The following is a 16,801-nucleotide window of genomic DNA, read 5'->3' on the forward strand; positions in this document are numbered from 1 at the left end:
GCCAGTCAGAGTGACTGACTATGTGATAGGTCTCCGGAGGAGAATATCACACATGATGGCAGAGGCAAATGATAACTTGAGGGCTGGAGAAGCTCTGGTCAAGCATTGGCATGACCAGAAGGCTAACATGGTTGAGTTTACTCAAGAACAGCTTGTTCTTGTTATGGTGCCCACAAGGAAGATGGCCTTGCAGGACAAATGGATAGGACCCTTCAAAGTTGTGGGTAAACTTGGAGAGGTGAACTATCTGGTGGACTTAGGCAATCCTAAGGAGGCTCCTAGAGTCTTTCACACCAACCATTTGAAGGCTTATGTCTCTAGACCTGAAATGGGAGCTTTGCTTCTAGCTTCAGCTCAGGAGGAGGAGGAGAGTGAACCTCTGCCTGACCTCCGCAGAGGCTTACCTTTAGATGAGCAAGTGGAAGGAGTTAATCTCTCTTCCAGTCTAACATCTGACCAGCAGGATGAGTGCAAATTACTGTTAAATCAGTTTGCCTCCCTGTTCTCACTTTCACCAGGCTTGACCCCTTGGGGCCAGCATGATATCCTCACTGGTGAATGTTTGGCTGTGAAAAGCAGGGGGTACAGAATGTCAGACTATGTAAGAACCCATATAAGGAATGAGGTCAACAAAATGCTTGATCTCGGGGTTATAGAGCCCTCTACTAGTCCATGGTCTAGCCCAGTTGTGCTTGTACCAAAGGCAGGATCCAAGGAGTTGACATTCTGCGTGGACTATAGAGTTCTAAATGCAGTCACCAAGACTGATGCCCATCCTTTGCCTAGGACAGATGAGCTGGTGGACAAACTTGGTGCAGTCAAGTACCTCAGCACATTTGACCTAACGTCAGGCTATTGGCAAATAGCCCTGACAGACCATGCCAAGGAAAAAACACATTCTCCACCCCAGCAGGCCTCTACCAATTTAAGGTAATGCCTTTTGGATTAAAGAATGCACCTGCTACATTTCAAAGGATGGTCAATCAAGTTCTGAATGGGATGGCGTCACAGTAATTGTAATCCTTTGTGTAATCTCTACTACTGCTCATTTGCTCTTGAGATATGTCTGGCTGCTTCGCTACTTCTACCACTTTAACAGTGTAGTACAGGCTTGTACCAAAGGTGAACTTGTATTAGCACTTGTAGTCTTAATTGTGTGTAGTGGTCCCTAAGGGCACTGCACAGGATCCTGCCTAACAGTGTTGCACAGCTATACCTGAAAATGATGCAGCAAATGGAACAGGCACAGAGGCTGTCGAAGAGATACGAATAATTCACACCAAAATAATCGAGGAGACGCAAGACATTGCATCAAATACTTTGTTGGGGAACCTATTTGCATGGCAACCGGACTGGTTGGCGGCGATGTTCAAAAAAACTGTCCTCCTCCTAGTCATGATGCTCGTCCCCATCTGCATCAGCCGGCGGATCATTGGCTGGTGCAAGTGCCAACAAAGGAAGACTGGGTATAGAATGACGGCAACTAAACTTGAGGTGCGACCTCCAGGTGTGAATGGGAGTGGGGAGGATAGTTTTTACAGCCCCCCCATAGGATTTAGGAAACTATGAAGGCCTGTGGGGTGAATGCTCACCCGATGGAGAGAAGATATTAATCTTTGAGAAATATGTGGAAGGGTATGAAGAGGAAGGGGACATGAACAGGGTGACACGGGTATGTGTGTGCAAGGAAAAACCCAAGGAAATTAGTGGAAAAGAGATTGCGATTTAAAACTGGATTGAAGGGGGTAATGTATTGAAGGAGCTGCACCAGCACCATATAGGGGGTCAGACATACAACTTGCGGAATGAGCAAAGGGGGGATAGGGCACTCTAAAAGGGGGGGCGCGGAAAACACAGGACAAACAAAATATAGCCAAAGCATGGGAAGAGACCACGTGGGGTATTGCAGGAGTGGGGATGCTGTATATTAACAGCCCAAAGGACCCACATATAATTGGCACACGATAGAGATGTCCTATCCTAAATAGAACATATTCTACTGGGGAAATCCCCTTGCCTGGGAAACCCTGCTCCTAGCACATGATCCACCTTCTGCAGGCCAGGGGGTGCGGTGGACAGAGTTCACACTGCGCAACAGAGGCAGACTGAGCCAGCTGCAACCTGACTGGGTGATGTCAACACGTGGCAGCAAGCCAATCCAGTGGGCACTCCGGGATGGAGGGCAGGTAGGCCTGAGCTAGCGATTGTTAGGAAAGATTTCATATTTGAATGTCATTTTCCCTCCATTTGTCAACCCCCAAACTGTTTGCTGCTCTTTTACACCCTGATCTAACCTTTGCCAGAGAAGCGCAGCCCTCAGCCGCACTCCTCTGGGCTTTTGCTAATTTCTTATGGGGAAACTGACATGCCCTTAAGACAGTCAGTACTGGGAGACTTCGTTTCCCTTAGTCCTTTCCTCATGTTGCAGCTTTTGTGCTAAGCAAAACAAAGAGGACTGTTTCAGGGGTATCGAACTGTGTGTTGCCCAAACTCGTAGTCACACTAAGGAAACACAGTTCTTTCGACTGGGACGGATTTCAAAGAGTCAGTTGCTCTCACTGCGCTTGCAAATCGTCTCTGGTGCACTGTGTAGTGCTAAAAAACACGTGCTAGACCATCTTGGTCGGTGCATATGTTGGCTGCCGTGCAGATGAAGGGTATATCTAGTTTTAATTGGTCTTCTCTGTATTGGCAGGTGCAGGTTTAAAAACAAGAAAGAGCTTTCTTCAATGGGTTTCTCTCTGGAGATTGTTCACCTAAAAGATGAAAGGGACCCCTAGGTATGTGGTCTGGGGGACCTTTATCGGAACGAGTTGGACCTGTGCAGCTGGTGCTATGCACTAGGTCTAGTCGTTCTGTAGCCGACCGGTTTCTGTGGAGCACTGCGGGTGTGCCACATTCATCAGGGCTAGGTAGGGGGCAGCTACATGTGTGCCCACTGTGATTCGTCTACAGCAGCGTGGTCTGCAATACTTGTAGATCTCTCCCTATAGGGATGACAGGAGGGAGGGGAGAGAGATAAAGCACGGATAAATATCCAATTCTACACCTCAACTGTAGCTAGTTACCTGAACACTGCATAGTACAAGTAATAAACAATGAACCAGAGGCTTACCCTCTCCGTGTGGTGTAAATGCTCTCCACAGGGGGGGGGGGGGTTGAGGCAGCCCGGAACCTGGGGGCCAAATAACAGTAATTACTGTCATGTATCGATGCCAGCGTGCATCTTGAAAGCGACAATGCTCCTAATGCAATTATAACTATTGATAACCAAATTGTGTTAATAACACTGTTAAGGTGCACGCGTTGCAGCTTAGTTCTAGGAAGTACATTTACAACATGGAAAAATCCCCTCAGAGGTGCGAGGGTCCGTGTGCCTGCCTCTCGACCCCACGTGTGGGGGAGTGGCTGGCCGCAGGAGCGCCCGGTGGGGCCGCTTACCTGGAGCAAGTGTCTCGGGTGGTCCTGCGGGCCGCGCGCGTAGTGTTGCTTCGCCGCGGCCCGCGCCATCCTACTGTTATTGTAACCATGGCACCCTGGGAGGCGCGGACACGTGCGCCTGACCCCAAAATGGCCGCCCCCATAAAGGAGGAGGCGGCTATCACAGGGCCAGGCGCCGCGGGCCGCGAGCCAGGCGCCATGGTGTGAGGGCCCCCCATATGTGTATGGGTGGAAGTCCACACCTTTGAATAATGTGTCGAAGCAAAACATGCCGGTTGGTGCGCTTGGTGCAGAAACGGGTGCGCACTGAGGGCTGAGTCCACCAGTGTTCCCCCCAACACCCTGTGTGCGCACGGTGTACCAGCAAATGTCAACAAGTGTACCCAGTGTACCAGTTGGAACACAGGTACTGTTAGTCCGGTATGGGGAGCAAAGGAATTCAAGCATTCTCCCCATCTTTCCACATACAATAGGTGGATTCATAGTTCTGTGGGACAACACATGGGCTCAATATGACTGGAGTTACAGCATGGCCAGCGTTTGCCAGCTGGTGGCTTCATTAAGTCCAGACACCACTCTGCAAGAAGTGTGTTTATCGGGCGTGTAGTCATGCCTACATATCGCTTGTTGCAGGGGCTACCCGAAACGGATAGTCAAACAGGCACGCAAACGCGTGATGAACATCCCACGAGAAACCACCCTTGAACATCATGCCAAGCAAAGTGAATCCCAAGACAGCATCTCAGCAGTCCTTAGTTTCTCGCCTCTGACCAATAAGATTAAGAAAGAGGTCCTCAAACTTTGGCCCATCTTGAACGTTGGCTCTCATAGTTTGGAAACTCCTAGGTTCGCCTTGAAAAGAAGGAAGAACCTACAAGACTCCCTCGTACACTCCTACAAAGAGAACGATTCTAAACAAAATACACTGTGGGGACTCAATCAAGCCACTGGCCACACTCCCTGTGGCACATGCAGTGCATGCTCCAGCACCAAGCGTTTCACCTCCATCGACATAGTGTCTTTTGGATCCACGGAAAATGCCACCCTAACGAATTGCAACAGTTGCAATGTGATATACATTATCACATGCCCATGCAACAAGCGATATGTAGGCATGACTTCACGCCCGATGAAAACACGTCTTGCAGAGCACAGATCCTGCATACGAACCAAGAAGATCACAGAACCCATGGTGGAACATTTTGTGGCATTAAAACACACCCCTACAGATTTCACATGGACAATAATCGAGAAAATGGCCACTCCAACAAGAGGAGGGAATATACACAACCTGCTCTTCAGGTGAGAACAACTTTGGATTTTTCGCCTCCAAACTGACAAGTGTGGACTTAATGAAGCCACCAGCTGGCAAACGCTGGCCATGCTGTAACTCCAGTCATATTGAGCCCATGTGTTGTCCCACAGAACTATGAATCCACCTATTGTATGTGGAAAGATGGGGAGAATGCTTGAATTCCTTTGCTCCCCATACCGGACTAACAGTACCTGTGTTCCAACTGGTACACTGGGTACACTTGTTGACATTTGCTGGTACACCCTGCGCACACAGGGTGTTGGGGGGAACACTGGTGGACTCAGCCCTCAGTGCGCACCCTTTTCTGCACCAAGCGCACCAACCGGCATGTTTTGCTTCGACACATTATTCAAAGGTGTGGACTTCCACCCATACACATATGGGGGGCCCTCACACCATGGCACCTGGCTCGCGGCCTGCGGCGCCTGGCCCCGTGATGGCGGCCTCCTCCTTTATGGGGGCGGCCATTTTGGGGTCCGGCGCACGTGTCCGCGCCACCCAGGGCGCCATGGTTACAATAACAGTAGGATGGCGCAGGCCGCGGCGAAGCAACACTATGCGCGCGGCCCGCAGGACCACCCGAGACACTTGCTCCAGGTAAGGGGCCCCACCGGGCGCTCCCGTGGCCAGCCACTCCCCCACACGTGGGGTCGAGAGGCAGGCACACTGACCCTCGCACCTCTGAGGGGATTTTTCCATGTTGTAAATGTACTTCCTAGAACTAAGCTGCAACGCGTTACGCGTGCACCTTAACAGTGTTATTAACACAATTTGGTTATCAATAGTTATAATTGCATTAAGAGCATTGTCGCTTTCAAGATGCACGCTGGCATCGATACATGACAGTAATTACTGTTATTTGGCCCCCAGGTTCCGGGCTGCCTCAACCCCCCCCCGTGGAGAGCATTTACACCACACGGAGAGGGTAAGCCTCTGGTTCATTGTTTATTACTTGTACTATGCAGTGTTCTGGTAACTAGCTACAGTTGAGGTGTAGAATTGGATATTTATCCGTGCTTTATCTCTCTCCCCTCCCTCCTGTCATCCCTACAGGGAGAGATCTACAAGTATTGCAGACCACGCTGCTGTAGACGAATCACAGTGGGCACACATGTAGCTGCCCCCTACCTAGCCCTGATGAATGTGGCACACCCGCAGTGCTCCACAGAAACCGGTCGGCTACAGAACGACTAGACCTAGTGCACAGCACCAGCTGCACAGGTCCAACTCGTTCCAATAAAGGACCCCCAGACCACATACCTAGGGGTCCCTTTCATCTTTTAGGTGAACAATCTCCAGAGAGAAACCCATTGAAGAAAGTTCTTACTTGTTTTTAAACCTGCACCTGCCAATACAGAGAAGACCAATTAAAACTAGATATACCCTTCATTTGCACGGCAGGCAACACATGCACCGACCAAGATGGTCTAGCACGTGTTTTTTAGCACTACACAGTGCACCAGAGACGATTTGCAAGCGCAGCTTTTGTGCAACATTTAACAAGAGTGCAATGTAACTTACTTTACCTCACCCTTGGGTCTCTAGTCAGTCCAAAGGCCCTAGAAACTCTTGCTGGACTTATTACAAACTGTGCAGGTGTGTCACGGACAGGACTGGTGGCAGCTATCGTTTATCTTATGTTTTGAACCCTTTTTTGCCATGTTATCCGCGCTTACCGCGTTTGGCACGAATAGGTGGCCTGGCTCCAAAATGGCCATGCCACGAGGTTCTTTGTCATGTCCTTTGGCCATCTTGCCAAAGGACAGGACAAACCTTTGCGGGCTTCTGCATGCCTTGTGTGTGCCTCCAGGATGTGGGCTGGGATGTCTGTTCCCAATACACATCCTGGGTGCCAGAGAGTCTGGAGTGTCCTGAATGCCTGGGACCACTGTGGTCCGTGATTGGTCCACGTATGGAGTGAGTGTTTGTGAGCAGATCTCCCATTGGGTCCTCTCCGTTTTGGCGCGAAGGGAACTTTGGATAAGAGGAGGCCGAAAACATCACTACCATGTCGATCTCCTGAGTTCACACGTACAAAGGATAAGGAGCAAAGTATCCTACAACAAGAAGCCCAGTCGAGGAACCGCTGGTGACCCGCTGGAAGGTTTGGCACCCTGAGCCCCCTGTCGTCCTGCAAGACCCCTCTGCATCTGATCGTCCTAGAAGGTCTGCGAAGGCGCTTCAACCCATTGGAATAGTGGTAGCAACTATTCTCGGCACCGTCATCAAACCCTGCAAGTAAGCCTCTTTGGAAGTGTCCCTGGGCCAACCAGTGGGCTGACCAGTTTACGCAGGACGTTTGCTCTGTCATCACCGCATTTTTCGAGGAAGCCCTCAAAACTTGGTATACTGCTTGCTCTGTGTCCTTGGCACCCTCACACCGAATTTCGTACACTTGGCATTTCCCGGGTCTGAAGTGAGACGAGTGCACCTAGACAGGAGTAAACGCGGTTACCGGGTTGCCCTGTTGTGGCAACGACCTGTGTAAGTTTGCTGCACTTGTGACCCTCTTGACCCTGAAGCCTGCTACCGTGGAACCTACACGGTGTCGAGACGTCCTGATTGTCGCATTCGAACCTGCCAGCGAAGTGGACTGAACTGGCAAAGTCTGGGTCTGCCTGCATCGGAGACCGGTGAGTAGTCATAACCCAACCGGTGGCCCCTAGCGCAGGAGCCCATTTCTTTTCTACCGCTGTTGCGAAATAGTGACTCTATCACGCACTCTCAACCTGCCTCTGCCCGCAAGTGGAGGTCCTGCTTGAATAGTGGGGACTTGTTCTTCATCGACCGCATCCACCTTCCTGAGCTGCTAGTGACCCTTGAAGAGACCCTTTTTTGTCCAGTGGCACAAGTGTGTGCATGTACTATTGAGCATAAGGCTCCTCTCTTCGTAGGGCTTGGACTGCCTCTTAGTTAGGTGTATTCTTGATGTGGAACTGGGTCTAAAGATTACTTGCACTGCCTGTTTTCCTCCCCATCTAGGTGGTCTACATATTTCGTGCTTCTTAATCCGTTAGACCCCTCTGGTCTTGTATATATAGATCATGTTGATTGTGATGTGCTGGTTTACTTCAGTATTATTGTGATTCTTTGCTATGGTCTATATTACAAAGGCCTTGTAATAAATGTGTCTATATTTTTAATATAACACCTGTCTGGAGTAATTTGTAAGTGTCCTTGCTTTGTGTGCTCATTGAGGTCTTCAGTCACCCTCACCCCTCTTGAAACTTAGTCTTGACTGCCTGCCATAGCTACCCTGATTGGTCTGGCTTGTCCAGAGGTTACCCTGTTCCAAGAAACTAGGTTGGCCTTCTGAACCTCTGCCCCTCCAGGTCAGAGTTCAGAAATTCATCTTAACAGCGATCCCTTCACATGGCTTCGAATGGCTATCGGCAGGTGGTTATGTGAAAGGAAGCCGAGTGGAGTAGCGTTCCCAGAGGAACCAATCAAGCAGTATGTTTTGTGTCCCGGGAGGTGGCCAGCCTTCAGAGTATTCACTATAATCTCTGCGATGGCCAATATTCAGAAGGTACCATGTGACTGTCTCCCTTCCCACTAGCAGCAGGGTGTCTCGTGTCTTTACCGCAATGGTGCTGACCAATGGCAGAGTAAAGTCCAAGGAGTAAGCACAAATGTTATATTACTAATTACAAATTGTTCCTGGGTGGTGTGAGAATCATTGTGGCGCCACATGGAAGGAATGTTTTGGAATGATCTTGAACTCTTTGCTCCAATCACGTTTCACTGACATACGCACAGCACTAAGGATATGACATAACACAGCCAATGGCTCTCCTGGGAACGTTGGAAAATATGTACATTCTAACCGTAACAGTTTCAAATGCTTTGACTATTGTACTCATCTTATAAAACTAATGTTCACTGTGCGTCCACTTGTCAGCTCTCATAAACCAGTTCCAGTCCATTGTTCTGTTTGATTTGTGGTTTCCCGATTGTAATAAACAGCGTTACTTCTTGCCCGGTGGGAGCTAACTAGTTGACTACAATTTTTATATGGTGTGATCGAAGGACCCCCAAATACAGGGACAAACACTCCTGTTTCAAAGATGAACGCCCTAAGTTACTCACTTACAACCCACCATTAACAGCTACAACACTAAGAAGAAAAGAAGAACAAGCAACTTGTTTGTTGTGGAACCATTGTTTCATCATGAGAAGTATTGTTGTAATACTGAGAAGAAGAGTGTCTGAGTAATACAGAACACTCAAGCAACAAAGAGAAAGGACGACAAGGCTGCGCTGGGAAAGACCCAGCAATGAGTCATACAAACAGAAGAAGGAGTTTTATTGATAGGAGAACCTTAGGAGTTTCAAGTGAGCTGTGCAGACAGATTTGAGAGATACCGGGACGCGCAGAGTTTAAACCTGGACGAAAGCTGCCGTGTGAAGCAGACACAAGAAAAGCTGGAAGCACGAGAAGCTGGGGAAAGGGAACCCCAATGAAGATACTGATCCTTAGGTGGTGGCATGACCGAGAGTCAGTGAATTGTTAAGTCCTGCAATGATGCAGAGACCACAGATCCGCTCACATCACGGACACCGGGCCAGAGAAAGAGATTCAGAGAAGCTCAAAGCCAACCTTATGATGCAAGAGAAGTTTCCCGTCCTGAGTGCAGGCCCGGTGACGCTAAGCGCAGTGAAAAGAGGTAACGGGGAAAGCAGGAGACCCGGGAGGATGCACCATACTCGTCTCAGTGAAAACAAAATTAACAGATAGGATTGAGAAATACTATGTGAACTCTTACAAGTATCAATAAGGAAAGAGCCCTAAAGAATTAAGTGAATTCAGATTGTCCATACTAATCGTTCAGGAAAGTCTTAATTCTATTAAAGAAACAGAGGCAAAGTATTATGCTTTTCTCTTTTACTTTATAACTTGAGAAGCAAAGGTACAATGAAGTTTCAACCAAGAAAAACACAAACACAAGAGCTACAATTTCCTGGAAACTGTCAGATTGTTTGCAGTTGAAAAGTAACTACTCCTGAATCAACCCCACGTGACACTGTCCACCAATCAGCTGGAGGATACCCACATAAACCTTGATTCCTCCTGAACACATTCTCTTTCTTCTCAAGCAGCAGATAAGTACCTTTCAACTATTATATCCGTTTTCGTGTTTTAGTGTAATTTTCTTGCTTTATTGAAATGTAGTCTTAGAGTGCTGTGAGAAAGGCCATGTGTGTAGGAGCGGTGGCACAGTGTGTTATAGTCTAGTGAGCCAATCATCACAGCAGGGCATAGCTGCGGCCGCACGTGGTCACGATAGGAAGTGGAGAGGCTGGTCTGTCGAATCTGCACTTGCCTTGAGGTCTGCACGTCGGCTGGGAGAATTTCTCAGTTCCCTTACCAATATCAGTGTTTTTTTAATGGAACGACGGTTCCACTGCTTGCCGGTATAAACACGGGGATCATTTCACCACAACGCTCGGAGCGTGTGAGCCCAGCGGGCTTCAGAGCAGGCCATCTGCTGGTGCTCCCCGCACTAGTCCTTCACCACACAGCAGCAGTTCAGATACCTATGAACGGGTCCAGGCCCCAGGCAAACCTGTGTAGTTTTATATAGAGGGCAGGCAGCCTATGCTTGATTACACAATCAGTGCTTTTCTGAACCCCAGTTTGGGAAGAGCTATGGAAGTCTCAAGATAGACCTCATCAGAAAGAGAGTCCCCCAGAGCAGGGGTCTCAAACACATTGAGACACCCCGCTAGAGATCAATTTATGCAGAGGGAAGTGCTGGCAGGGCTGGGGCTCTTGTCAAAAATATTTTAATTTATTGACGACTGGATCTCGTTCTCTCAGGGCCCTAGAGCGCTCAGGCCCCACAAAGAGAGAAGCCAGTCTAAGGGGAAAGACAGTGTCACTAGACGTGACGCGTGCAGTGTCAAAAGATCCCTGATACTCCACCCCCTCACTCCTGGGTACACCACCTGAAGCAACCCCATGTGGCACTGTCAACCGATCAGCAGAGGATACCCAAATCTAGCATCCTCCTCAGCACTTCCTCTTTCGTTCGCTGCTCCCTTGCAGTCTTCAGTAACAGTGTCCAAACGGTGGTAAAACGGGAAACAACCAGAACCAATAATGGCCAAAGTGGCTCTACTCGGCTCTTCTTGCTAGTCTCTTACGTGCTAACATCCCCCTAGGGGTCTCAGGAGCCCCCTGGTTTAGTCTCCGCCCCTGGAGAGATGAAACCAACAGAAGAACTCATAACTTGCTGAAAGGCAAACACAAAGCTATTCGCTCTAGCGGTTTCTCATCCTCGTTGCTTGCTCTTGACATACTGGAATACCGCCTGTTCTTGTCTGCGTGTACTCTCTCTCTGCATGGCTGGGATAATACTTTGCTTCTGTGTCTTTAATAGAATGATGACTTTCCTGAATGATAGTATGGAAACTGTAACGCTTACTTTGTCTCTGCAGGAGCGTAAGTGGCCTGAAAACTCTTTGGGCTGCTGTTGCTGGTCAAAAGTTCCATCTGTTTTAAAAGAGAGATAAAAGAAATAGGAATGATTCTAATGTGGACTCTAAACTCTAAGGTGGGCTCCCATTACCCCTGTTGTTAGCTTTTAAAATTTGTTCTGAGTGCCCGCTTCCCTTTTCATCTGTGATTTGGTTTTGGGGAGCTCTCCGTCCTGCTATCCTGCAGGGGTGCGTTGGTAAAGAGCCAAGACTTTTCCAGAATGAAGATTGCTGAGGAACTTCTGAAGTGGTGATCTTGACAATTCTGGTTTTGTTGTAATCTTGCTTTGTGTGGTAGTCTCTGGGGACAACAGTGTTCAGAGGGGGTGTTTCTCTTGACAAAGTCTAATCTTTTTCTGTCTCTCTTTTATTTGCAGGTTTTTTGAAGAGAGACATAATTCCTAAGAGAGGATTCACAGGCTTTTAGAATGAACACCACGAAGTCTAGCAGTGCTGAGGTAAGGTGGCGTGCGTAGTGATCGAAGGCGCATGGTAATGATGAATGTTGCGGCCTGCTGCAGGAAGTCACTGTGTGGCCGAGTCTCTGAGAACTTGCAAGCTGCTTTCTTCAGTAATGCGGTAAGTGAGCACATAATTTGTAACTGCGCGCGTTCTGTAATTTATGTCTCTTAACTAAAATACCTTTTATTGCAGGTTACGGAATGTCGGAGGTCAAAGAAGAATCGTAGTTGTCTGTGACACAGAGTTCGGAGAAAAGCTCCTCTTACTTGGAGAACTGCTGCAGTGAAAACCTCTGTCAGGTACGTAGGGTCTTTGGTCTGTGGAACCTCCTGGTACTTCAATAAGTTTATAAAATGCTTTTTCTTTTGTTTTGACAGGTCTGTGAACAGAGCGCCGGTAAGCGTTGCACCGCTGTCAGCGGAACCAACGTGAAGCGAGAGCCAAGGCATGGGCGGGGCTTATGTAGGCCTCCAATCCCAGCTACTAGTTCCTTCAAGTATTGTGTCCGTAACCCACCAGGCGGCCATCTTTGGGGAAACCCTCTATCATTAAACTCAATGGGGGCTCTCTGTGGATTCTAACACTGATGAATGAGAGGAATGTCTGACACTCCATGTTGGTAACCATCTGGTCCCTGCATGTCTGCACAATGAATCCTTGATTCTCGAGGTGATCATGACAGTTCTCCCACCCCACCCCCCACCCTCCAAAGCCCCTTCCAAGGAAGGACCTTACGTTCCTGGCTAAGTCAGATGGTTTTGATGGAACCTCTTAAGTAGTTTGGGAGCATGAACATTTTTGCTGGGTTCCCACGTTCGGACTTGCGGCCGAACCCCTTCCAATCTACTAGGTAAAACAACTTCCCCCTGACTACCTTTGAATCTAAAATATCTTTTACTTCAAACTCAGGCTCCTCCTATACAATCACTGGGTCTGGGGATTTTTGCACTCTGGTCCCAGGGCACGCAGGTTTCAATAGGGAGACATGGAACACAGGATGTATCCACATATGAGGTGGGAGAGTTAACTTCAACGCTACCGGGTTGATGATTGCTTCCACTGGAAATGGGCCCAAAAATCTAGGTTGAAACTTTCGCGGCCCCTTGACAGCGATATTCCTCGAGGCTAACCACACCTTATACCCCACCTGATAACTTGGAGTGTCTCTCCCGTGTTTATCTGCAAATTTCTTCTGACTCTCTTTTGCTGCTGCCAGATGTCCCATTGCTTCCTCTTTTGCTCGAGTGATGTTTTCATGTAGATTCTGTACCGCTGGCATCTCTAAAGGCTCTGGAGGATCGAAAGCCGAGGTTCATTGATGGCAACCATACAGGAGGTAAAAGAGGGTACAGCCGGTAGAGGCGTGCTCAGAATTGTGATAAGCGTACTCAGCAATCCAAAGCAGATCCACCCAAGTGTTGTCCGTTTGATGGAGGAGGCATCAGAGATATTGCTCTAGGGTCTGATTTGTCAGTTCCGTCTGACCATCGGTTTGTGGATGATGACTGGTGGACAAGCGCACCACGATCTTGGCCATCTCACAGCATCTCTTTGTCATGATCCCTGGTTTAGCTCCTGGTCATGCCCATAGAATGACCTCCAGAAGTTCTTGGACTGCAGCATACCATTCCTGGGTGGTGGATAAAGGCACACAGTAACTTCCTCATTGCCCAACATGGCCGCCTAGTTTCCATTCAGGTAGCGGCCGTGTGTTCTAGTTGTTTTAATCCATAGACTATTTAAGCCCCTCCCCTCTGCTGCTCTGCGCTTCGTGTTTGTTTCTGCCGTTGCAGTAAACGCTTACCGCGGACCCGTTAATGCCTTCTGTCACAGCTCATAAATATTATCTGCAGTGTTATTACTACAGTATTTCCTCAGTATTTGTAGAACCTTCGCCTAGAGATTGCTCCGCTAGGTTTCCCGACATAAACCATTTCAGTCACAGCTGTCCTCTGAGAACGCCGCACACTCGTCTGACGGGCTGCTTAACTCGTACAAACTCCTCAGCTCAACATCACATCACCGCAAGTACTCTTGCATATTATTCTGTTAAAAAGACATTTGACCGTCTTATTTTGATATTGTAAATTCTTGTTGCACTTGCTGCTTGGATTCGAACAGAGTTATCGAGTTCCGTGAGGGCATTTGTTTGGAAGGCAGAATTACGGTTAGTGTAGTGTTTCCCTTTTCCCAGATTCCATTACACTCGCACCGCACTGTTTCACTAAACTAGGACATGGTGATTAATCTTGGCTAAAGAACTTTTGAGTGTCATTTCCTGATATAGTCTTTTCTTGTTTTGTTTGCTGTGTTTGAATTTGAACTGAGCTTTTGAGTTCCGTGAGAGATTTGGTGTGGAAGCAGTTTTACTGTTACTGTGCATCTTTCCCCCTTGTCGTTGATTCCCTTTCTCACAGGTATTGTGCAGTTTTTCACAAACAATGAAATTGAGATTTCATCTTTCATAACCACATGAAGAGAATTCCTTCCTATAGAAGACGCTATTTAACCATTTCATTTCCTCCCATGAAGTAAGGCACAGTGCATTACTGAACTAAAGCACACAGTTAAGGTGGTTTACATTGATCCTCTTAGACAAACTATTTATTTTAGTGGCATCACTTCTAGGATTAGGTCTTCCCCTTCTATATATATATATATATATGCTTTCATTCTAGGAACACTACAGTGAGCATTCACACAAGTAGGAATATTCAATCCTTCTAAGTAGTTTCCATTTAGTTGAATTCCACTCTTCAGAACTGGCGCCCCTGTGCAGAAGCAGGATGGAGAGCCCATCAAACAAAAACTAAAAGGTATTATCAGAGAGGGTGACTTTAGATACAGATAGAAAATCTAATCTTGCTTCAGCTGTTCTTGAAAGGCATCATTGAGGATTATTGTGCATCACACAGGTTGTCAGTGGCAGTGTTCTGAAAATTCAAGGAAGGAGACACGATGCTAGCTGAGAAGAATCCTAGGTTCAGCAGGCAGGAGTAGGAGTCCCCGAAGAGCTCCGTTAAGCGTTACACTCTTCCAAAACTGGGATACAAATTGGCTGCCTCAACCAGAAACCACTACCAATGGAAAACCATGTAAACGTACAATTTGTTATAAGAAAACTTTAGCCAAAACTGATGCTGACAGAATTCCCTTCAGGGGTACAAAGTGGGCCATTTTGAAAAACAAACCTACTATCACTAGAATCGTGTTGTAACCAGAACAAGGTGGCAACTCTGTAATGAAATCCATTGAGATGGTGTGCCATGGGGCTGGTGGAACAGCTAAAGGTGGAAGTAGTCATGCAGGTTTTTGCTTAGAACCTTTATTCTGAGTGCATATTCCACACATTTGAACAAAGGCGATGATATCCTTACGCCACACAGGCCACCAGAACAACCTCTTAATCTTGCTGCAGTCATGGCAATGCCCGGATGACCTTCCAACAGGGCGCCATGATAGTCTGCCAAGACATGCTCTTGCAGGGCCCGTGTCGGCAGATAGAGATGCCCTTGAAAATACGGTAAATTCTCCTGAATTGAACATCGAGACCCTTTGGACCCCCAAGCCTTCAACTCTGTGGCCTTCACACAGAGTCGGATCTTTGTCTTCAAGTCTTCGAAGGAGCTATCGGTACACTTACTGCTTCCAACATTTTTTCTTCAGGAATGATATCCATCGCACTTGGAGCAACAAAAACATTTTCACCTTCCCATATGTGTGATAAGGCATCCGCTTTGCCATTGCGCATCCCGGGGCGGTACGTGATGACAAAGTCATGTTCCAACAAAAAAAAAAACGAGCCCAACGGAGTTGCCGCGATGACTGGGCCTTGGTAGATCGCAAATACTGCAGATTTCGATGATCTGTAAGGACAGTGATAGTATGCCGAGCTCCTAACAAGTGACGTCTCCATTCTTTGAATGCGTTCTTAATAGCCAGTAATTCTTTGTCTGTGATAGCATAATTTAATTCCGCTGCAGAAAACTTGGTAAGTACAGCTCGAACATGGGCAATGTGTTCCTGAATTGAGGCTGAGTAGATCAATATATCATCAATGTACACCATAGCACACACATCCAACAACTCCCGTAACAGGTCGTTCATGAAATTTTGGAAGGGTTGCAGGGGCATTGCACAGGCCAAAGAGCATCACTTGATACTCGTACAATCCATAACGTGTGCGGAAGGCGGTTTTCCAATCGTCACCTTTCTTAACACGCACCAGATGGTAAGCTCCTTGAAGGTCTAGCTTGGTGAAACTTTAGCATGCTTAACTTGGTCCAACAACACCGGAATGAGTGTCAGAGGGTATCTGTTCTTTACAGTGATCTGATTGAGCGCAGGATAACCGATACAGGTGTGAAAATCCCCTTCCTTCTTCGGCGCGAAGAATAGGGGAGAGGTTGCGGGCGATTCCGAAGGTCGAATTAATCCATTAGCGAAATACTTATCCAGGTATGGCTTCAAATGCATGTTTTCTTGTTCTGTCAGGGCATAGATCCGACTGCATGAGGCTTGGGATCCAGGTAGCAGATCAATCTGGCAATCATATGGTTGATGTGGTGGCAAAACTTTGGCTTGTTCTTTTTAAAAAATGTCCTGGAAATCTGGATATTCCGGGGGTAGGATGCCCAACAAACCCAGTGTAGGGCCTTCTCCTCGTATGGCCTTTTTCCTTTGTTTCTTGAGTCTTCCTCTTTACTATAGCATGAGTTCTTGCACTTTTCTGTGAACGTCAAGGTCCGGGCGCACCAATCAATGTTTGGGTTGTGATCTTCTAGCCATGGGATTCCCAAGATAACTTTAAACTGCAGAGCACTGATTCGGTAAAACAAAATCTTTTCTTGATGCACATCTTGGCAGCGCAAGGTACAAACCTCTGTGCACTGTGTCACTGGTCCCAATATTAGCTGAGTACCATCTACAGCTGTAACATTTTCAACCACTGGTTTAGGGTACACAGCAACACCAATCTTGCTTGCGAGTTCGTGATCCATATAGTTGCCTATTGCAACGCTGTCCACATATGCTTCTAAAGCATGCAGTTTAGAGGGTTGCTGATGGCCACTCAGGATGACGGGTACAACGAAATGAGAGATC

Source organism: Ambystoma mexicanum, chromosome 11, assembly GCF_040938575.1.
Source record: "Ambystoma mexicanum isolate Mex_15411 chromosome 11, UKY_AmexF1_1, whole genome shotgun sequence".
Classification (NCBI taxonomy): Eukaryota; Metazoa; Chordata; class Amphibia; order Caudata; family Ambystomatidae; genus Ambystoma; species Ambystoma mexicanum.